This window comes from Aptenodytes forsteri, unplaced genomic scaffold (assembly GCF_000699145.1).
Source record: "Aptenodytes forsteri isolate BGI_AS27 unplaced genomic scaffold, ASM69914v1 Scaffold62, whole genome shotgun sequence".
NCBI lineage: Eukaryota > Metazoa > Chordata > Aves > Sphenisciformes > Spheniscidae > Aptenodytes > Aptenodytes forsteri.
The window spans coordinates 2,495,797-2,520,496 of NW_008794595.1; positions in this window are offsets into that span (position 1 = coordinate 2,495,797).

Sequence of the window (24,700 nt, forward strand, 5' to 3'; positions counted from 1 at the left end):
GTGGAAGGTTATTTTTAATGATGGTGAAGACAGGGACTATGTCAGAGCCCTGAATACAACATTGAATAATGATTTTGTGTGCTTTGGGGGGGGACATCATTCTGTGACTGGTGGGAATGGATAGTGACTGTCCTTCACCAGCTTTCCAGCTCAAACATGGCAAGTTATCTGCTCTGAGCAATAGTGTTTGGCACATGCATTTGGCGTAGCTCCCCGAGAACATCTCCAGAAGAGCTGGAAGGAGAGCAACATGACCTGAGTAACAGCTTGCTCTGCCTTTCCCTCCCCACAGCCGATGAACCTCAAGCTGAAGGGGTAAGGTAGCATCGGGATGAGGCACAGGGAAACACGGCTTCCCCTCTGGGTATTTACCTCTTGTGCAGGTCCCTTTCTGTTTGTAACTGCATTCCTGAGGCGTGATATGAGCTGAGCAAGTGTGTACATTGGTAGATGAGACGTGTATGAAGTGTTTTGGTGGTATGATTTCTATTATTCCACATGAACGGCACTGGCTTTCGTTTTTGATCATACAGCTTGTTATTTGCTTTATGCAGTTAGTCATGGTTGGCTGTGCACTTTTGTGCTTGGTGTTTTAACTCCATAGCACTTCAGTACAAAGGAAATTTAAAAAACAACAATGAAAATGTTTCTAATCTGTTCTTAATTAAATAGACCTCAATAATTGATTTATGAGAAGAGGGAAAGCAAAACAGAGTGGTTGCTAACCTGAAAATATAACTCATTTAAGGGCCAAACTTTCCTTTATTTACAATAACCAGGATCTAGCGGAGCCTGAATACCCATGAAGTTTTATCCGACAGCACACAATAAATGAGAGGAAAATTAACCTGGATAAAACAGTTTATGCCTCTCACTACAATATATTAAAAATATCTTTGTGCATTAAAACAGATCACCTAAGCCTGCTTATTTACTTTTGTTTGTGATTATATGTGCAGCATAGATTTTCTTTTTTGTAAGACAATCTGTTAAAAATGTTCAAGGGCAATAATAATAAAGTCAATGTAGTCTAATTCCCTGTTTTAAAATGGCCTGTTTCCACCACCCGCCCCACCCCCAATTCACTGTAGTTGGACTGGGCTGAAGATAGATTTGGGTTTTTTTAATTTATTTAGGTTTAAAGATAGGAGATCTTCACACATGGTTCAAAGCAAAAAAGATACATCTAAATATGGTAGGGAAAAAGAAATCAAAATGTGACATCCGTCTGTGGTGCAAAAAATGAATTACCTTTTGCCTAAAATACACCTGATTTTTTTGAAACTGAAAGACCGAGCTACATCCAAGTTCTGCTGAAGACAGTAGATGTTTGTCCATTGACTTCAACAGAACCTGAATTTAATGCAATATTGTACGCCCAAGCCATGTAGCTAGCTAGATCAAATGTGTCACAACCCAAGCACTTAAACTGAACTTTCTTGCCTTGTATTATCATAAAATGACAATTTATTGCAAACCAAACTTGACTTCCTCCTATACAGAAACAAAATATAATGTAAAAGAGGTGCAGAATTTTTTTCTTGTCGAGGAAGATGTACCAGTCCAGAGTGCAGCATAGTAATTATACTCCAAACGGCTTTTACACACAGCCTTATTAACAAGGTACCCAGTTGTCATACACTAGGGTTATTGGTGATTGAAAGTTCAACCCCAATGACGACTCGTAGAGTTGGGAATTGTTTACAGATGCACTAGAAATAGTGTAGGTAGGTACCTGGTAAGCAGAGACTACAGTTCCCATGTACAATACATGGTAGGAGTAAACAATTAAATGAGCACAGAAAAGAAACAGTTCCTTACAAAAGAAAAGTCACCAGGCCTAAGGCTGTGCAGTCAATTTACGCAGCTCACTTCAACAAAGCTACCCTTATTATTGTGAAATACTTGTTGCATGTGATCAACACAGCGCAGAGAAAGATGTTGCTACTATTTCAATGTTTCTTCTAACTCATAGACAAAATAAGCCAGGGCCAGAATGTTAATAGCACTGACCTAGTTAAAATATACCAGAAAGGATGAGATTTTCTGATGTCTTCTGAAAATCTGATTCCAACGGGGCACAATTATCTTGAATATCACCTTTGGAGTAATTTTGAAACTGCTTTTGAAATACCAGCAGATCTATCAGCTTATTGTGAAGACCTACAAAAGTAAGCGGCTTGTTGAGGAGGAAGGACACTGTCAAGGCCTTGACACCCTTATGTACAAAATTTTGCCACAGATTTTGCAGGCATCTGAATGTAAGTGCAGGAGACTTTCATCCCTTTCCTCTGCATCAGTTGTACTCCTAACTGCTGCATTTGCACAAGAGCTGATGCAAAAGTTTCCACACAGATTTCAAAAATATTGTGAAAACATTTTCATGAAACAAAAGTTTGAGAGAAATCAGAGACTTAATAACTTCCATAATTTTTTTTTGCTATTTTCTTTTAACTTTTGGTTTACCAAAAAACCCTAGCAAATCCTTCCCAAATAAATCACGGTTTACTTTCTTTCTACAAACAAAAGTCCTTCACATTTTGTTTCAGTTGAAGAATAAACACAAAACAGCAGTTTTGCAAAATCTGGAAAAAGGGATGGTACTGACTTTTTTGCATGGAGTTAAACCCTACATTTTGTTAGTTGAAGAATAAACACAAAACAGCAGTTTTGCAAAATCTGGAAAAAGGGACGGTACTGACTTTTTTGCACATAGTTAAACACTTTTTATATATATAATATATTTTACATATTATATCATTATATATGCATACTATGCTTAAATATTATACATATACTTGTGTGTTCCTGTGTGTGTGAATGGATTCAAACTACATATATTTATGTGTGTGTCTGTGTGCATTTAAATATATGTATACAAATGATCTATCTGCCAATTTGAAAACAGAACACTATTTTAAGAAGCACCTACATTCTAGACACATAAATGTTAAAGTGCCTTACTTGGGGGCAAACTAGGTGTGGAAAAATCTCTGTGCACCCCAGATCTAACACAAAACATCTTAAAGACCACAAAGAGCCAACTTCTCAAAGGAGAAGATTGTCCATGTAAATCTCCATTTCTGGGCATGTTCAGAAGCACTTTGATCTTAGCCACATGAACTATTTCCTATTCCAAACACTTTGGGACTCTAAAGCTGGATGCTTCCTTACTCCCAAGGAGAGGATACCCTATCCTGTAGATGTTCAGGAATTCTTACTAGTCTGGGCAAGATACAAAGTACTGGTGAAGGAGGAACTCCTGCTGACAAAAAAACTGCTTTTTACTCAGTAGCTAAGACTAGAGATTAACTTCTTCCTCTATACCTTGCTTCAGAGAATGTCCTGAGCCACCAGGGTGTAGTCTCTGCTGAAGCAGGGTGTCATCCAAATCTCCAGCTGGTCCTCTTCACTTTGGACAGATCTATTCAGCATTCACTAAATCAGTGAGAAAAGAAAAGTATTCCTATTACCTGGTGCTTACGGTACTTGCAGAGTAGGATAGAAGGAGCCTGGTTGTCCTGGTTTCGTCTGGGATAGTTAATTTTCCTCCTAGTAGCTGGTACAGTGCTGTGTTTTGGATTTAGGAGGAGAACAATGTTGATAACACACCAATGTTTTAGTTGTTGCTAGGTAATGCTTACACTAGTCAAGGACTTTTCAGCTTCCCATGCCCTGCCAGCGAGAAGCTGGCTCTCCTCTTTTTGTTGTTTTCCTTTTCATCACATTTTATTATTTATTCTTTTTATTTTATTTTATTTTATTTTATTTTATTTTATTTTATTTTATTTTATTTTATTTTATTTTATTTTATTTTATTTTATTTTATTTTATTTTATTTTATTTTATTTTATTTTATTTTATTTTATTTTATTTTATTTTATTTTATTTTATTTTATTTTATTTCAATCATTAAACTGTTCTTATCTCAACCCATGAGTTTTCTTACTTTTGCCCTTCCAATTCTCTCCCCCATCCCACCGGGGGAGGGGCGAGGGTGAGCAAGTGGCTGTGTGGTGCTTGGTGGCTGACTGGGGTTAAACCGTGACACTGGTGTTCCAAGTTTTTTACCTAACAGAGTGAAATATCAATATTAGCTAATCAAGAGGCAGTTATTCATGTTCACTTTTGTACTCTCTGAACCACTGAATATTAAAATATTCTGTACAAAATGGAATGGTTTCCATGGAGATGGAAAGTAGCCCAGTAACTTCCACGTTTTGGTGGCTAAAGCATTCTTTGAAGGTGGAAAAGTATATTCTACCTGCTAATCAAAGACATTGTCAGTGCAACAAAAATTCATAGTAATCTCACCCTGTGCATCTTACGGTTCAGTCTGGTCTGTAAAAGCACGTGGGAAGTACAGCAGTTGAATATGATGTACGTATGCCACCCTCCCCATAAGGAGACAGAAGTGTTCTTACTGAGAAGGAAACTACCTTCCTTCATGACTACTGCACTCAAGTGACGAACTTCCCTCTGAGCAACAGGTGACGTAAGCCTGAGAAATGTATGACCGTGACATACTCAGTATCTTTACAGAAAGGCTCATTCTCATGGATTCTTGGAATCAGAAACCATCTATTGCATCTGAAGACAAGAGGCAACTATGTTCTAACAAGTACCTTAGGTTTATTTTCCTTCTTGACTGTATTAAAAAAAAGGGAGTCTTTTGCTTTTCTCTTTAATCCAGAAGTTGTATTATAACATCACATAGAGCTCCAAGCTTCTGGGGCCTCTCAGCTCTGTTTTTGCTTGCATATTTGCTTTTCCTGGTTTAATCTTTTATTTTTGTTTGATAACTTGGATGCATTCAGATTAATTCTGTCATATTTCGGAGAGAAAAGAGTACAACAAAATTTGAGAACAAAAAAGAGTGAGTGCATTGGAAATAAAATTAACAGTTTTATTTTATTGCTTAAGGCCTTCACCAAGTAACAACTTGTGCAACATTGCTGAAAGCTGAAAAATCTTAACACAAAGAGAGTCAATAGTTTGATAAAGCCCAGACCTCCTGTGTTATGCAGTTAAAGGTTAGACAGGGTGATAAGAGCTTTAATTTACCTTTGGGAGATATTAATCAGATTTTGGATTAGCTTAAAATATGCTTCCTGTGCATTTCTTGCCAGGTGAAGGCCCTTCAATGTTTCCTCTGGTGCAGAGGAAGAGAAAACACTTTCCCAAAGTGAGGTGAATTCCACAAACCCAGATATGCTATCAGGAGGCTTTCTCCAAACTCCGTAATTCTGTGATTTTTCTTCTAGCGGCCAGGAAAGCCAGTGGTACGAATTCCCATATGTGCCAGTCTGATGTGAGTTCTGTTATTATTAATTATACAGCACCGTGCGTGTGCATGATCCTTTATAGACAAAAGAGAATATCCCCCAAGAGCTTGCAAACCAAATGGCCCAGTGGTACAAACACTTCTTTAGCTTTCCTAGCATGTACTACCTGGAATAATCCACCGATGTCAGTGGGCTACTTAGGTGCTGGTAAGTGCTCTGCTGGGTAGGAAGTGTTTGCAGGATTAGGCTGTAGTTGAACCATGAAGTGATCATGGGTGATGAGGGAAGGGAGGGCAAGCGTTCCAGCAATAAGATCATGCTGTTGCTTTGGTTGCAACGGAAGTGTCAAGGGGTTAGGGCATTTTTAACGTTTTATGTTATTTGTGATCCTGTTACCAAGAAGGAAAAGCTCAGCTTTATAGGCCACACGGAAGAAGTGAGCTGCTGAGGAGGAAGACTCGCTTCAAGTGGGGGGAGAGGCACAGCCTGTTACATGAGGAAGAGGACTCCAGAGGTAAGGAGGAATGCGCAGGAAGAGATGCTGACCATATGCTCGGAGAGTCTCCATCCTCTGCTGCAGCTAGCACGTGTCCACTACATCCTTGAGAGCTTTTTTTTTTTTTAAATTGAGGGCATTTTCAGAAGTTTCCCAGTACATTTCCAGCTCTTGGCAAGACCCAGACACATCTGTGACATTTAGCTGATAGCCTCCTTAGTGAAGGGAAGGTTGCCAATGAATCCTTGTGCAACTGTTTATGCTACAAACCAAAGCATACAACTGCCAGTTTCACTCTTACAACACAGAGAGCATTTTTCCTCCTTAATTGAAAGTGTGGAACACAACAGAGCCTTTAGATACCGAGAAAACAACCAGCTGAAACAAGTAGCAAGAGAGACATCAAGGATGACAGGCAGTAGGCCCTCTGCCCAGTGAGACACACAGCCAGGGCATGCTCTATTTTTAAAAGCAACCTACAGAATTTAGGAAGAATATAGGATTTGGGGGGCAGGGGAGAGGTTGTTCCAGGATTGCAAGGCGCTTCAGAGAAATACATCCATGGGGAAGGGATGATGCCTTCGGAGTAAAGACACAGACTAGCTATGGGGTTGGGATGAGGCCCCAGAGAAAGCCAGCGGTAGCAGGGAGGGCTGAGTCACTTGCCTGGCCTCGGTGGAAATCTTTCCTGGGAGACTTTTGCACAGAAGCGTGGGACTGTCACTCTGCGGGCACAAGCCCACAGCAGAAATGGGGCAAGCAGCAGACATGAACGTCAGCACCTCCACCCCACCAAGGGCTGTACGAATGGACCAAGTGGCTGGAGGAAAACCCTGCCTTTGTGGGGGTAGTGTAGCAGCCTGTAAACTCACTGCAGTTTTGCTTTTCTGGCAGCTCCAAGAGTTAAAATCTGGGAGAAAATAATTTTAATTATGAAAGTAACAAAATGACGGAAATTAGCAGGGAAACTCAGGCAGGAGATTAGCTTTCAGACACTTTCTGCAGCATGAATATTTTGAGTTTTCAGTATTTTGTGGGAACCGAATGGGTGCACAATGCTTAAATGAACTGAGAGACACCTCGCCCCTGCACTTGGAGAGTGAGGATGGCACTTGCACAGAAACAGACGTCACCAACCCTCACTTTTCTGAATCCCCCCCAACTTAATCCCTCTGTTATTTGTGAGATTCTTCTCTTTCCTGAGCTAGTCTGTGATACGTGACTAAATTAGTTTCCATACATTTTTTGAAGTTTTTAAATAATTCTGACATCACAAAGAGCACTTGAAGCAAACAGATACGTGTAGGCAGATCCATAGATTATGGAACTTGGATACTCTAAATTTTCTCTGCCCTTTTTGGTGTTTAACCTGTTCCAGACAGTATTACTCTTTTCTCTAACAAGTTTCACATTTTTAACCTGAATTTTCATACTTTGTTAGTAATATGCTTTGAATTCTACATAAAAAGAACTGGTGATGTAAACAGCCAGATCTTCCTGACTGACAAATCTTTTACATATGACAAATATAAAACTAACCAAGAGATGGTCTGGTTCTGAGCTTGTTTTCCTTACCGTACAGACAGCTTTTGATGTAAGAACCCCATATATATTTACTCAGTGCATCTGACACTTGAGATCAGGCTTTTATTGGTACAAGGTACTCCAGACTGTCAGTCACAGTGAAATGAGCCATTGTCCTCACAGATAATTAGCATGCCTCTCCCCTCAAAGAGGCATGTTTTCAAAGTTGCTTCTGACCTCCAGCAAGAATGGCGTCACGCATACTTTAGCTGTAACGCATGCAAAATAACATTAGGTGCACCACCAAGAAGCACTCACGCTCTCTCCTACTTACAGTCAAAGATAGAGCTGATGCTTCACAGGTCTAAGTGGTGGCTCCTAGTCCTTGCTGACGCTCAACAGGCAGCTCTCAGTAGTATGTAGATGCTTGACATGCTTAAGTCAGTGCTGACCCGGCCTAGTATTTCATCAATTGTGACCAGGTCCTCTGTAGTGGAGTGGACTGGAGGATCCAGAAAGATTAAGAGAGATGCAGTAGCTCTAAGTGAGGAAGGGAATGGCCCTTCCAACTCAGCAGATGGCTGTGGCACTCCTGCCAACAGCCCTGTGAGCATCATGGCCCCATGACACAGCCAGCAACCAAGGGGAAAATTCACAGGGAACAACTGTCCTCACCTTCCTCCTTCTGACCCTTGAGAATAAATGTGACATGGGACATCACTGTAGACCAGGCAGATGCAGCCTCTGAGCGCGTTTCAGCTTCTAACATCACCGTCAGACTGCAGCTACAGAATTTTACATTAGCTTTTGTACTGAATTGCCAAAAGAAATCCCAAGAGATTTGGTCTCAAAAGTATACTTAAAGAGGGAATATTGTCTGGATGTAATTTAGCTGCCATTGCCCAGCAATTCCATAGATCCCTTTGACTTGTGACATTAAATATATGAAGCAAGCACATGAATGGCTTAACATACACGGTCCTATAATTAGCTCTGTTATTAAATTTGCTAAGTAGCTGGGGGGAAAGGGGCTTGTTTCCCATCTGTTTAAAAAGTATCTCTCTTTCCACTGAAATCTGGATATAAAAAACCGCAGACATGTGGGCATGACTGCCTTACATACATTACTGGGATTATTTCCCTTGAGTTAACCAAAGACAAGTATGATTCATATATCAGTAAAATGTTGTGCAAAAATGTGCATAGCATTTTTTCACATAACGTTACTTTTCCTTCCCATTGTAAATTATGAATCATGTAAACATCATGAATTACAGAGTTTTGTTGGTCTGGGCTTTTTATTTTTTCAGCGTGACCCTAAAAACTGTGTAATGGAAGAGTAGTTATACCAGGCAGTATGGTAAATTCTTCCATGAAAATTATTTTTTAATCCTACTCTTCCCGCTATGTAACCACACAGTCATTTGCCTCAATTTCCCTAGAAAACTTGCAATAACTGAACTATGATTTTAAAACCCAGATACACATGCACACATACACCTACACTTTCCCACTGACTTTGAATAGAAAGCACGTTTGTGTAGGAAGAAGGAAAAATTGGCAATGGTTAGAATAGTGATCCATATTAAATATTTAATCATTAGCCTCAGTTAATGTGGAAATTGTCTTAAAAATGTGAAAACAAGCTGCATTCTAAAAATATCAGAGTAAGACCCTAATTCACAAACTCTTCAGCAGAGTTCTGTCACTCACTTAGGAGTCCCTTGAAAGCTTGTGCTGTGAGAGCACAAGAAAAACAGAACATTCAAGAAAAAAACCACCCCAAACTGAAAGACTCCAGAGCGTGCGAAGCCCTCCAATACAGTAACTGAGCAGTACCGTAAGCTGATATTTCTATGTAGAGCCTTACTTTTAATGCCACATTTCTTCAGAGTGATGAGCGAGCATTTGTGATTTCCAATCAACCATTTAGCAACAGTTCCTGCAACATGTAGACCGAGCGCTTTAATAGTTTTTTTTTCAAAAGGTACATATGATAGAGTACATGAGGAAAGCACAGTTGAAAACAAGGGAACCTGGATCTGAGTGGTTTTTCCATTTGCCTCAGGCTACCTGAAAGGATGTTCAGTTAAGTCGGAGGCAGAGAACACCACTCCAATATTATAATTATGAGTTTGGGGTTCATTCTCACATCCTCAAGGATTAAATTTAAAAGTTGCAATAAAGCAATGGAGAAGGCACAGCATAAACCAAAAGGAGAACATAAAAGGGAAGGGAGCTGTTAGGTACATTGACATGCACAATCTAACTTCAGGCTTCCCATACAGTCATCAGAGAGGGTTAAGCTTTCAGCATGGGTGCTCTGAGTCACTGCCTGGAGGAGCTCAAGGGGTGATTATTTATACAGCACATTAACTGCACAGGAGTATATACGAGGTCTAAAGTTCAGGAGCTGAACGTGAATACTCCCCAGAAGGTGCAAAGTTTGCATTTCTTTCTATTTGCCACTGTCCCCGTGGTCCCTGTGAGCTCCTCCAAGCCACATTACAGAAGACCAAGAAACTTTCTAATTTACATCAGCCAGAAACAGCTGCTATCAGTGATCCAGACTAAAGTTTCTCTGGCTATGACCTCCTCTCTGGCAGTGGTAAAAACCAAGTTATATGTTGGCTGTTTGTCCCTGCACAGAACAAAGTGGCCAAGATAAACTAGCTGGGTATTCTTTGCATGCAAAAAAAGAAAAGAAAATGAAAACCAAAAAAAGAAACTCCCTACTAAGGACCCTCATCCATCTGTTTTTCTTTAGGGATGCTTTAACATTAGCTAAATATCACTTATTTACACCTGAAGAAGTTAAATGATCTTGTTCCCATGAACTCTCTTACAAATGCTGTCCTGGCCTGTGATTTATATAAAAGTAGCTGTTCCCTTAATTTTATTCACAATAGCTTCATTCTTACCGTATGAACCTGCTTTGTCAGTATTTGCTTTGATTTATGGAAGATTTCAAACTACCAAAATAACTATCCCTTTTCTTTTCATTAAAGCTAATCCCCACAAAGACACTTTCATCTGCCGATTAGTCATGCTTCAGCGATCCTTGCTAACCAGAGGCTGTTATTGATGTGTTAAAGATGTAATCGCAGAGATTCAAGACCACTGAAGAAAATTCCACGTGTTGTTTGACAGTGTCAGAATTTAACAGTGTCTTGCCTTACTGAACCAGCCTGGGTAGCATGTGCTCAGCAGCGTGGTCAGATCTCTTGAGTGAGGCTACATGCAAGAAAGGCCTTGTTAGAAAGTGTTTCAAGTCCACACAGACACGCTGCATTGCAGATCACGAAGAGAAGGAGTAGGGATTTCCAAAACACTTCAGGGAAGAGGGACCCCCACCTCATTCAGCAAGAAGAAAACCAAACTCTGGCATTTCTCTAAATTGCACCCAGGTTTCTGAGCCAAAGGAGCAACACATTTTCCATTATAACCTGTGCATGTAATTCTGAAAAATTCACCGTCATGGCTTATATTTTCCAGGCCTTGTCTCATTTGAATGTTTGTTTAGAAACCGTCTAAGCAAATCCTTCTTGCACCTTTTCATGCTTAGACAATTCTGGCCACTGTGAAACAAAACTTTCTTCCTGGCAATCCCTGTCTCTAAGTGGTTTTACATTTAGACGATGACAAGCTATGATGACAAGCTCATATACTAGCAGCAGTTTCCTATGAATGCACAAAGATGATCATCCCAAATATTTAACTTAACAGATGTGATAAGGAGAATAAGGACTCGTGGAGCTCTACACCCTGGCTTAGGGCTAACGGAAGTCTTCAAGACTAATCCACCACCCAGTGAGGCAGCTTGTATTACGCCTCAGAAAAGGAAACGTGACAAGCCTGAACCTCCACTTCCAGCAGTCAACACCTCTCTGACCCAGCTGTGATTAGCGGCTGCATGACACACATTCAAATTCATCAAAATACATCCTTGTCACAGGTACATCACAACTTCCTCAGTTATATGCGTATTCATGGCTGATGCTTCACTATCTTGACCCTAATAGCTTTGTGCTGTTTAGGAAATTAAACGTGAGTGAGACCTGCTCTAAATCCCAACTGGCTTTACAACTGGCATGTAGAGGTCTCCAAGTAATAATCAGCTTAAGGCTTGTGTAATCACTTTTTGGGGCATAAACCTATATTCAGCTGCCATTACCCATAGTTATGCAGCTGTAATATGACCCACTTCACTCAAGTCTTCTCCATCATCAGTGGACGATTGTAGATTAGTGATATCAGGAGGCCGCTGTGCTGGCCACAGTCAGCCTGGGCCTGAAAATGGGTTAGCTGTTTTTGCATAGTATGGAGTCTGAACAGATGCATCCTGCTGAGCCTGAGCTGGATGCTTTCAGGGCTAGGTCAAGTGTCACTGCATCGTGTCCCCAGACTGAAGGGGATGACAGCATGGAGACCCCTACACAGAGGCTCAAGAGGGTCCCAACCCAGCTGACACCATTACCAGGATGGGATCTGGGCTGGCTCTGTCCACCCACCGAAGCGTCTCTGCAGGAGTCCTTCTGAACCCACCTTGTGCTTCTCCTTCTCCCACAGCCCTGTTACACAAATAGCCAGGCACTGACTGCACTAACTCAGATGCCCACTTTGTCCCATATTCAAAACAGCTGCACAAATGAGCCCACACTCCCTCATCACTCTCTCCGTTAGATGAGTTACAGGCTGCTCCAGGTTTGGACTCTCTGTTCCATAATCTTAACATTACTTATGTTTGACCTGGATCAGTACAGTCATATGCCTTTCCTGTCTTCTGTCATTCAGTCTCAAGTGCTGATCACTGACAGACTTGATCCTCATTTCCAGGCTCTACCCCTTCCTTTTGTGTCCTGTGCTAGAAGACACTGATGATGCTCCTTCTGCCATATCCAGCCTTGTACTCATAGCATTCCTTTGTATCACTGATTTTTTTCCACACGGTTGACGTTTCACCCATATTATGTCAGTGTCCCTTATTTTGCAGCATAAACTCATCATCTGTCCTTGTGGTTTAGTAAATCCATGAGCCAGAACAGAATCTCCCTTTCCTCATGGATATTAGACGCAGAGCAGTATGTACAGGGTTCATGGCAGCCAGCTTTCTGCCTCCTTTCTAGCAGCTGCTTCTTCATCTGGTGTATTTCTGAACGGATGGCGTCCAGTTCCAGGGCAAATACTGCTCCTCTAGGAACGTTCTTGGAATCCTCTGGCTGATCTCAGTCTGTGAGCCCAAATCCACTGAGCACATATAAACTGGTCCATTGTTAATTTGTGCTGGAAAGCCCCCCTGAATATAGGAATGTGTGAGGAACACAAATCTCTGAGATCCTCTTTTCAACTGAAATGGCTTCTTCTCACTCACTTCGTTTACCTTCTGGATTTGTCTTGGCCAGCTAAGACTGATGACTGCTCTACGCAGCATACCAACGATTTGCTCCATCTAGTCATAAATCACACTTGGGAGGGGAGGGGAGTTGAACTCTGCACCACAATCGGAGCTGGTCTTGTAGATTGCCTGCTGGATGATGCCCTCTGAGTCTTGTGTCAGCCATTTGTTTGGTAGTGTTATTATAGCAAAATAAGCCAAATGAGCCTATCAAAGTTTTACCCCTCTTACATAGTAGGGTTTTGTATTGTCTGCAGTTGGGACAGTCTGACCTTAGGCTGCATGGCAAATGAAAAAAAAAAAATTCTTTCAATGCCCAAACTAGATCAAGTCTGCTCTGATTTGTGTCAGGTCTACCACTCGTATTTGTTCTGTGATTGCACGTTTAAGGCAAGTGTTTAGTTCCTATAGTTTGTGCAGCCTAAACAGAAGACTTAAGAATTGGACTTCCATTTTGAAATACCTTTATTTCTTCACTTTTGGAAAATGATAAATTACTGTGAGCAACTGATCAGATTAAAATGTACAAAATCACTCATAACCTGTATATGTCAAATTCCAAGGCAATTAGGCTATTACTAGTGAAGAAAGACAGCACAGAGGAAAAACATGTTTTCACTGTGACCTGGCACTTCACTGAGTCAGAGACAGCCTATCTGTACCAGATCTGTGAAGCAATCCAGAATATTTCGTCCAGCTGGGATGGATAATGCTGACACACATGAGACAGAGCCAATAGTTGTATCTCACAGAGGCAGTAAGAGCACTCAGTGTAACTAACAGGTGTTGTGTTGTTCCAGAGGCTTTGAATGATCGCACCCTATTTTTATTCTAATGCAAAACAGTTTAGTTTGCATCCACATTGACTGTCCACAAGCAGGTGATCAGTTTGTACGGCTCTTTGAGTGACTCTTCAACCCAGTTGCAGTGCCTGGACAATCACGAGTGGATACGGTACGGAGCATGCCTTGTTCCTTTAGTCCAGGCAACGTTGTTCACTCTGATACTGAGGCAAGCACCCAGCTCCTTCATTACTACTTTGCAGATCTCCTTGAGAACGAACAAATTGCTTCTTTCTCAAAGGACATCCCATTAATTGGTTTGTGAATGCTGATGTATATCCCTTTGCCGATGGCTTAGCAACCCTTTCTCTTCTTGCTACCCAAGGTGATTTTACAGACGTCCTGATAAAATTCTGTTCCTTGATGACAGTATGACCAGAAAGGTACCCCTTAGGTGGCCTTCTGAGTCCTCCTCTCTTCTTCGCTTAGGTAGCTTCTCTTTATGGAGAGTTACCTTGGAGCAAGAGGAGCCCTATCCTGTGGCACAGGCGTCACTAGCCATAGTCAAACCTCTTCAAAGTGGTACTCAAATACAGCCTGAACAGCTGAATGCTTCTACCTCCACGTGGCCTGGCACACAGCTAGCAGCTGCTCCATGGTGGCACCTGAGAAAGCACACCTGGGGACCCTCAGGCTCAGAGCAATCTTTACCCATTCCAGACAGGCTACTTTCTCTGTTGAGTGCTTGGGTGTGCTCTTTGTCCCCCTTCCTTGTTTTTTTCCCCAGAAAGTGTGGAGTTTGTCTCCAGTAGTTTTCTGGTATATCTCCTGTAGTCTTCCAAAACATGCTGGTTGTATGACTAATGAAGTGGGAGTGGAATTAGCAAAAATAATTTCACTTTTTCTGTCACCAGTAGCTATATCTATACTAGTACCTCAAACTCTGCCAAACCTGAGACCCAGAGGCATTTTCTAGGTACATCCATACTCCTGAACTTTGTTGCCCACCAAAGCATGGGATAGGTACATTCGCTCTACCTAATGGATCTGGCTCATGGCCTGTGCCATCTCCTGACACATGCTGGGAAGATTTTAGGAGAATGCTACTTGGCATTAGCCAGAACTGTGCCAGGGACCCCAACAACCATTTAACAGCATAAACAGGTTTTGGTGCCTGGGGACGTTCTTTGGTACTATTTAATTCACTAACACAGGAATAGCCAGCATGTCCAGAATACATCTCATTTTATTCTTTCCATTATATTACTCAAAGAAACTCAAGCACTTTTTACTGCCTTCCCAGTCTAAGAACTCCTAAATTCAGGATATAATTACTCAAGGGCAGTAATTCCTGGCTGGTAAAAAAATACTTCTGGACAGCACTTCCGTGGGCATTTGTGTTAGTAATGCCTGGTCTCATGCACATGCAAAGAAAGTGACCATATGTGAGAAAGAATTTGCAGAGAATTTGAGTGACAGCACAGAGATTTTTGTTTTTCAGGACACATCCAGCACTTGGTGATATGGCTGGAAGTTGTGACATTCTGCTCATGTTTGGAAGCCTATGGGACAGGAATTGGTGGTCTCACCTCTTGTTCATACTCTTTGGTTATTCACGGCATAGAAATTGTGACCAGCTGTTGGCAGACTTATGGAGAAGGTAGGGTGAATAATACTTGTAGCGTGAATGTGTCTTTTATTCCAGGATGTTCTTTCACCGGAGAAGATCATAGCAACAGGTTTGGTCTAGGGAGCCTGAATCTAATGTCATGCTGCCTATATAATTTCTCCTGTAACCTATGAGTTCACTGGTGGACTTATCTCTTTCACATGCCTTGAAAAAGAAAAACAGCTTAAGTGATTTCAAGTGGGAATGTTGAAGCCTTGCTGGTGTAAGCACTACAGGGTAGTATAAGCCATCTCATTCTTTGGCAATGGCAGAAGTTCCTCAATGTTAATACGAATGCATGAATGGTAGCAGAGGTTTTGCCTGGTGCCTCTTCTTTATTAAAGTTAGTAGGATTTCTATGAGCTATGGTGTTTCTACCTCCCCCACTCTGATTATGGCTCAGAATCAAGTGCCAGAATAATTAGTTCATTGCTGAAGAACTTCATATTGCTTTTCTTAGCAGATCTCATATCCCATACAAGGCACTGATTCACAGCTCTGACTGCAAGTACGAGAGGGCATTCCAGCTGGATCTGGGAAAGAAAAAAGCATTAACACTAGATTACTTCAAACCAGTTCATGTAAAGCATTTCCTCCACTAGCTCTCCACCACCCACCATCCCAGCTGGCTTCAGATTCATCTGGTCAACACCCGATTGAATGTACAGGACACGCAATGCTCACAATGTACCTAAATGTGATAAAACTCCATTCTTATCTTCATGTCAAAGGGCCCCAGGCTGTGGATCACAAATGTAAATGAGCACAGCTGAATACTTTTCCATTTTTGCTTTTGTTTTTACCATGGGGTTTGAAGTGTGACATTCTGTAATATAACTTCCCTTTTCTAGTCACAAACAAATGACATCTGGCCACGTTCAATAATAAACTTGAAGAGAGGGGACATTTCCTTTTAGCTTGTTGGGCCCCTTCTTAACCTTCAAATTCCTATGAGAGCTGGGGAGAGGGAAAAATTAAAAAAAAAAGAAATCCCCTAATGATTAAACTCACCGATGAAAAAAACTTTCCTTCTAGCCTCTGAGTACCGTTTGCTTCACACAATCTCAAACATCCTGACACAGTTAATGTCTGAGGAGCTGTTTGCTGCTCCCACTCTCGTTCTTACATCATACAGGAAACCCTTGCAGGAAATGAATGTTCAGTCAGCCTTCTTCTCCCTCAACACCTTGGGCTTACAAGCCTAAGACAGAAAGCATACAAGGAAGAATGAAGGTGGGGTAAGAGCACTGGAGAGGCAGGCCAGATACCAGTAAATCATACATCTTGATTTTCCTGCCTGGCACAGCATTCAATTTTCTTTCCAGAGATGCTTCTCAAATAATCTGGGTTTCACTGAGCGGGAAGGTTTCACTACCTATCCCACATGGGGCTTGTCAGTCAGGGTTGTATAGGCTGAGTCTGCTTTGTGTCTGTGTCATCTCAGTGGGCATTTTCAAAGGAATACAAAGACTTTAAATACCTCTCTTCCATTTCATGTGAAAGAATGGGCTCCCGGCCCTTGATGTATCCCCAGCCTGAATATTCTCGTCACCATAATGATGTGGTGCAGCTCTTTGTCCAAGCGGAAAGATTGCGGTTTCAACCAGACTTGCCCAACTCTTTTTCACCCAGGAGCAGAGAATGGCTGAGGTTATCAAGATGAATAAAAATCAGGGAAGGCATTGTGAGCAGTGGTAATGAAAAGCTCATTTCTTCTTTGGTTCTTAGTCACCAGAAATACTAGACACCTCATTTTAAAGATTAGATTGTTCAGGCCAAACCACTGCCAATGGTGCAACGTATAGTATGTCTGGAAAGGGCAATTTAGTGACTGTATAAGGAACTGCGTGTCCTCCTCTTGATGATCTACAAGAGCTTCTTTCAGAGCTGATTCAGGACAAGGGAAATATTTCCTATGGTTCCTATGGCCCAGAGAGTGGCACCATCCCTGCCACCACAGCTAGTTAAAGGTTTTCTAGATAAATGTTTTTTTTCTTTCTGCTGAAAATACGAATATACTGAAACTGATTTCTGTTGAAAATATTGAAATGCTAAATGGAAATGTACCAGTTCTGACTCTATTTCTGCCTGCTCGCCCAGCCAGCTGCCTGCTCAACTCCCTTCTAGGTCCCTTGGCAGGTGCAGGACTTATGTCTTGCAAAGTGCTTGGAAAAGCACCTTTCGGTTTCAAAACACTAGAAAGTGCCACAGCAAGAGTCATCTGTTTTTGTCAAAGCAAATGAGCACCTATCACCAAAGTAAAGCAGGTGGGGACTGGCAGAGCCAGGACAGAGGTTCAAACTTCTGGACTGTCATCATCACAATCTGAAACAAGAAAATTTATTAAAAAAAAGGTATTACACTTTTCCATGAACCCACAGAACAGTGGAAGGCCGTCAAGTTTCTGTGGAATAAGAGCCTGGTTTGTGGTTTTCCTACTAAAGGGCACTGGCAGGCCACACCAGCCTGGGTGAGTTCACCAATGCGCATCTGCTTCTTCCTCAGGCTTAACGGGAACAGTGGCTTTGCCGTGCACCCATTGCAGGGTGCAGCATCTTCCAGATCTCTTTAAACGCAGCCCTCTCCTTTGGAGGTAAGTTGCGTTCCCCTGGGACTCACTGGGAGCACGTTTCTGTTTGGGAAAATGCAAGTGAACCTCTTGTGGCGCATGCAGGAAATTCTCTTCATTGATCCTGTCGTGTCCAACAGAGATGGTGAGCTTTTACCATTTTGCCAGTGTGTGGCCCCTGGGGCTGTACTAGGCTCAAAAGCCGTTACAGGCGCTCCTGTGATTAGCGGTGTGGCTATGCTGGTTTGGGAAGTCCTTAAATAATCTGAAACACCCACTGTAGGAGGCAGTGAGCTGGCAGGTCTGCTGATGCTAACATCACCAGGTCACATTTCAGCCCTCTTCCACACCCATCCTTATCTTGCAATGGTCCTTTAGGAAGGGAAACTCACCCTTAAAAAAAAAAAAAAGGGCAACAAAACCAAATAGCAAGAGTAACAGAGTCATGTGCTGCAGCAGCCGAGGTGTTTAAGGAACACAACAGCTATCGCATGAATCACGGCGGTATTGCGGGGATCATAACACCAGAGGCAAGTTTATACACAGCTCAGCATGGAACTCTCTGACGCGGTAGTGAACTGTGAGTGACGTTGTGCAGTCTGCAAGATTTTTGAATATTACCTGGTAATAGGTGAGAGGAAAAAATCTAATGTGGGGGTTGTTGCTCCCTGGCTGCCCTTGCTTACAAGGTTTGTCTCTTAGCATGTAACAAGCCACCCGATGCTCTGCCAAAGAGCAGCCAGACTGCCTCAGCACCAGCCCCCCAAATGCTATTGCTGTACTGTAGGGGCATACACATGGCATTTGGAAATGAGAAAATAAGCTGTTTGTAAATATCCATGTCCACGTACAGAAAGGTCCACTGTGGAAACAAGCAATAGGGCTGGCGACCCTACTGCCGTTGTGAGGCTCACAAAGTCACACTTCAAAAAACCCCCCTGAGATTTAAGCTACTATTATAACGGACTGTTCTCTTCCTCTATTGCCTTCTGAGGTAGTGATCCTCCAAGGCTTGTGCTTCTCACAGCTTCTCTCTGCCGCAAGGGCTTCTAGGAAAAATAGTACAGGGTCTCCCAGGACAAGTCACAGCACGTGGCCACACTGACTTCTATGGTGAGACAAAGGAAAACACAGCAACGCTGGTTAGAGGCAGTTAACTCTAACCCCCCGCCTCTGCCTGGGGACACAGGAGCTGAGGCCATGTCGCTGAACGTGGGTCGCTGACTTCAGAGCCCGTGGTTGCATACTGTTCCTATCTCCAGTTCAGAGGGGATGCTCTGGGAGTCAGCTTAGCTTTCTAGTCCATGAGAAGTTCACCCACAGTTTACATTTTCCAATATTTTCATGGTGACTAACAGTGTTATTGAACTCTGAGGAGGACAGTCGTTCTGGCCCTGGGTGACCAGCTTGTTTTACAGGTCCCAGCCTCCTCTCTGTCTCTCCCCGCTGGCAGCCTGTTGTCTGAACACTTCCTTTGTCTCTGAAACCCTGTGGTCCAGTGCTCTACAGCCTGTCCCACATCTCCCTGACCTACTACAAAATCTCTCTTCAAAAGATACCATTCCTCAGTTTGTTCCTGATGAGAGTAGTTGATCAAAGCAAAAATGTGGCTTGTTGTCCTTGCCAGAATCAGAGAACCCCACAGCGTATGTGTTGTGAGCACACATCTTCACGGCAGCTGAGCTAACCGGAATCGTGATTAGCTGCACACTGCCTCCAAAAAAAGGGCTTGGCTGGGGCTAGCAAGTTAGCTGGGGTCCCTATGGGGGGAAGAGTCAGACCTTGTGTGGAGAGTGAACGAATGCAGAGCTGACCCCAGCACTTCTGAAGCCTCTGAGAAGACCCCAGAGCAGAGAGAGCATGTGGGCATGCACACGGTGCTCCCTTCGATCCACTTACAGTGCGCAGGTGGCAGAAATGTTGCCTGGCTTGGAAAGTCACGGTGCTAAGTGCATCGCCTGGCTGGCACAGAAAAGTTTCTCTGTTTATGGTAAAACGACCAAAAGCGAGGCCTGAGAGGATTCTTTTATAATCAAGATCATTTTCTATCCCGCAAGCAGGAAAGCAGAGGGGCATTGCAAGAGAGGGAGATTTTGTTAAGCGGATTAACATATTAACTAAAAATAAAGATTGCACATATTTGGAATTCTAGGATAATCTCGCTTTTCTGGTGACAATAGAAACCACTCACGCCTCTCTCCCTCTGCTTTCTGTAGCGCTCAAATTCATACTAACCAGTTAATTCATGAGTTTATCTATGTTGCGCATAAAAAAGATATGTCTATGCCTAGAGCACATGCTGGCATTCAGGCCCAGATGATCTAGTGATTGGCATGTTTTCATTCAGCAACTACATGCTGAATAGTTTACCAGAAGATTTATTTTTAAATACAAAATTGGCCTTTTTTGACTTAATTACTTCACATTTTTTTTCCATACAGCATCTCCCTTTCATTTTGCCCATCCAAACTCACGAACCTGATCAGGGAGGGGATTTTTAAAAACCTCCTATAGTCTCCGCTTAACCTGAGATGTCAAACTTCCTTGCCCTCCCAACAGCAGTCCTGGTGCTGTGCCTGAGCCAGGCCAGAGCCCGAAGCAGTCTGAGCAGCGGAGACATCCCTTGGGGATAATGGTGTCCACCCTGAGCTGTGCTGTCTCATCTTGGCCAGTTCCAGTCCCGGAGGTAACTCATTTCAGCTGGCTTGAGTACCTACCGGTGTGTTGTGACTTGCATGACGTTCACCATATGATGTGCAGGCATGCACAGGCTTTTGCCTTTCCTCATGATAATGGCTCCTGCTTGGCTTTTTCTGCTGCAAATACATGTTTGGCAAAGCAAGCTGATACATGGACCTCCTTAGCATGGCCCCCTCCCTCACATCGAAGCAGAATAGTCTCACAGGCAGCTGGAGGATCGCTCCAGGACCTTGACCCAGAGGATTATCTATGGCGTCCTCTCAGGAGAGCACCCAGAAAGCCCCACAGCTCCACAGGGTTGCAGGGACTCCGCTGCCTGCGTTGTCTCCAAGTTGTGTTAATGAAGGTAACTGATTTGTTTTCCCATCTGTCAGCCCCGAGGGGAGCCTCTTGGTCCACACACCCAACACACAAAACTTAGTGACCAGTTTTACCACTGCAGTTCAAAGTTGTGGGGGTTTCAGACCTCCCTCTCCCAATCCATTAGAAAGCACTAGAAGCCCCGTGGGGAATTATTTTGGCTACCCACCAGTGGCACAGCCATGGGTGCAGTGTGTCTGCTAGCCAGCGAGCAGCCATTTACCTTCGTATTGGGGCAGATCTATCCCATGACTCCTATCTACCCTATTCTCTTGCAACTTAAAATTATTTCCTCTTTCTGACTGCAAAGAAAGTTGAAAACTCTCGAGAATTAATGAAAAATAAATGCCATAGCTTTCTCCTGTAGGAACCTTCCAATGGGTTTATATGCATATGTGCGTGTGTGTGTGTATGTACATACACACGCACACACAGACCGCACCATTTCATCAGGGGACTTTCTATTTTACATTCTACTCGGGCTAACACTTGCACTTTAATACCAGATATCACTGCGAGACATAATGAGAGTCATTAAATGTATTTATTAGCTTATTAAACTGAACTGCCTTCACTGTTGCAGCTGGCCTGTGTTTTATAGAAACCCCAGCAAATCCCCAAAGTCACACAACAGGAGCCCAACACACTTTAGCTGATGACAGTGTAAATATCAAATTTACTAGGTCTAGCAAGTGGCAAACACAGTTCTGGTATGTTATTTAAAAACCTGCCATGAGGTATAGTACGTAATTCTCAACTCATAAGGGTAGAGTTGCTTTGGAAGGAAATATGAGAAGAATTTCATAGGATTTAGTGATATTTTCAGGGTTACAGTTTAATTATAAGCAGTCTGGAAGCTCTTAGATACTAGCTGCAGGTCTGATCCAACGACCATTGAAGTGAGAGAAAAGACTTAAGCTGGTTATATGGGTTGGTCTAACGTGGGTTTTAATCAGAATACATGAGACAGATGTACTTGAAGTGCCCACATCTTTATCAAAATCTATGTGGAAAATAAGTTTATATTTTTAGTTAAGTTCAGACAGGAAGAGGGAGAGCCCAGCGGGTGCTGGTTCTGTAAATGGGGTGTATCTGTGTGTACGCAGGTAAATGCATTTATGGTTTTTCAGTGGGCAACACGCCTGTCTCACAGGCTGTTGTCTGCAATGCAGCTTTTTCTCTGATTTTTGAGATGTGAATGTTTCTTCTTTCACACCGGGTTTCCTCATTGCTCATTTCAAACATTTGGGGGACTGCGATAACGGGGTCTTCTCAGTGCCCTAAGCATGGGTGGAGGCAAGCATGGTGCCAACGCAGGACAGGGTTCAGCTGCTCACCACCCCCTCCCAGGGGCTTGGCTGGAGGGAAACACCACTAAGGAGCCTGACTGCTGCGAAGTCGCCCAACTGTGGGGACGGGCCGACTGAGCAGGGGGTTCTGCCCTCAGCAAAACCCCAGGAGGGCTGGGCTCAGTCTCCCAGCCCTGGGATGTCGCAAGGGTTGGGATCCTGGAATTGCGCCAGGGTCACGCTGCCCTTTAACCCTCACTTTCCGGTAGTCCCACACGTGTGAGGACGGTGGGAAAGGCTCCAACCCTCTCAGACATTTCTTGAGTTGTTTCTCCAGGACAAAGACGAGTGGGCAAGTCCCTGGAGCGATCGATAGATGCAGTATCAGCCACACTTTCGGCCGGAGATGGCTCTGCATCACCAAAAAGAAATCAGAAAGGGATTAGTCACAAGGAAGTACACTTTGTTTTTAAAAGCTCCTCTCATCCAAACAGCCCTCTCAAACCTGGTGGGGAGGAGAATCTCCCAGGGCACTGGATGAGCAATGCAGCCAGGTGAAGACAGAAAAGCTACTCAGCCGCAGTGAGATAGCTGTGACTAAGAATGATGACCTCGCAAAACTGCCATCTGCCTTAATTGAAAAAAAATAAATCCTGTGTCCCTTTTCACTCCCATTACAAGGAACTCACGAATGGTTTTGCATCATTTTCCATAAAGCAGAAGGAAAACCCCTGCTGAGGTATTTTTACTCTGACTCTATCTCACTGTCCTGCTCTAACACCCACAGTTCTCCTGAAGATACAGTCACTGCTTATTCAAAGTTCAAGTGTAGGGGGACCTTGAGCTGTTATGCCAAAAGCTCTCCCCTTCCCGCACCACCCCCGCCTGAATCACTGGCAGCAAACATAATGGCAAAGGGTGTCACATTCTTCTTACTGTAATTCTGTAAAGCAGACTGGGATATTTTCTGAGATTTCTTGTAAAGCTGGATGCAAGTAACTGTGTGTTGTGTGTATGTGTGCACACACCCAATTGCCAGTAAATCATCTTAAACTCACGTTTGGAAAATTAATAGCTGATTTGGCTGTTTTCCCATAATTAAGAGTGCGTATTCAAATTATAATTGAAGATTTACTTCTTCAGGCTTTGTTCTTCCGAGCTCTTTGTTAAATTTTATACACAAACACCACAAAAGTGTATCCCAGATAGCTGGAAGTCCTGAATTATAAGAACCCACACTCCAATACACACATTTTTATAATGGCTTAGACTGACATGAGCCAGGAAATTCAGAGTTAGGACTCTCATGGCCTTAATTCATACCTTTGAACACACAAACTCTTCTCTCTATAGGGCTATATTTTAAAAATAGCCAGTGGGACTTAACCCCAAATTTCTGTGCAGCCCTGATTATATTGGCTCTTCCTTTTTCAGCTTTACCTTTTGCAGCCTTTCTCACTCATTTTTCAAAAGATAACACTTAGAAAGAGGGATTGGGAAAGGACTAATTAGTTTTCTATAAAACCAATGTTATTTTGGAAGCGCTGGGGTATTTTTTTCATTTTAATATATCTTAAGCATATGTATGATTTGTATGTTCTTATCAACACAGTGAAAAATATTGTAATTAAGTGATCCAAGGATTCAACAGTTAAGAAATGCCAGGAGAATTGTCTGCACAAGCCCGTTCACTTCTCTTACGCTTATGTACAGGGAGCTGGCTTCCACTTAGGGTCAATCCCCGTTCACTCTGGTGCTTGCCTTTATCAGCTCCCTCTGCCCTCCCTGTCCTCCCTGGTCCCTGTCACCTCGGCCAGCCAAGCCCAGTCCTCCAAAGCACTCATCAGATCACAGCCTCTCACCCCTCTTACCCTGTTTTTCCACCCTACTCCTAAGCTCCTGGCCTGCAAAAGCCAGAGCCGTCTCCCAGCTCTCCTATCAAAGTAGAGTTCTTACTGAAGACTCTGGTACATCACGGTGGAGGGAAATTGGCTGTAGATCATGCAATTATTTTGCACGTACATAAATACAACTTCTATCAGCAAGTCTCCCATACACTTTGCCTGCAGTCTGCCCAGGTCAGTAGACAATAGAAATAGCCCCAGTTTGCAGATGAAGGCAAAGGAAGGCCATAGTGTATTGGATTTGCATGGCAAGGTTTTGGTAGCAGGGGAGCTACAGGGGTGCCTTCTGTGAGAAGCTGTTAGAAGCTTCCCTCATGTCCGATAGAGCCAATGCCAGCCAGCTCCAAGATGGGCCCGCCACTGGCCAAGGCCAAGCCAATCCACGACAGTGGTAGTGCCTCTGTGATAACATATTTAAGAAAGGGAAAAAAACCTGCGCAATAGCAATTGCAACTGGAGAGAGGAGTGAGAATACATGAGAGAAACAACCCTGCAGACACCAAGGTCAGTGAAGAAGGAGGTGGAGGAGGTGCTCCAGGCTCCAGAACAGAGATTCCCCTGCAGCCCGTGGTGAAGACCATGGTGAGGCAGGCTGTCCCCCTGCAGCCCATGGAGGTTAATGGTGGAGCAGATATCCACCTGCAGCCTGTGGAGGACCCCACGCCAGAGCAGGTGGATGCTCGAAGGAGGCTGTGACCCCATGGGAAGCCCGCACTGGAGCAGGCTC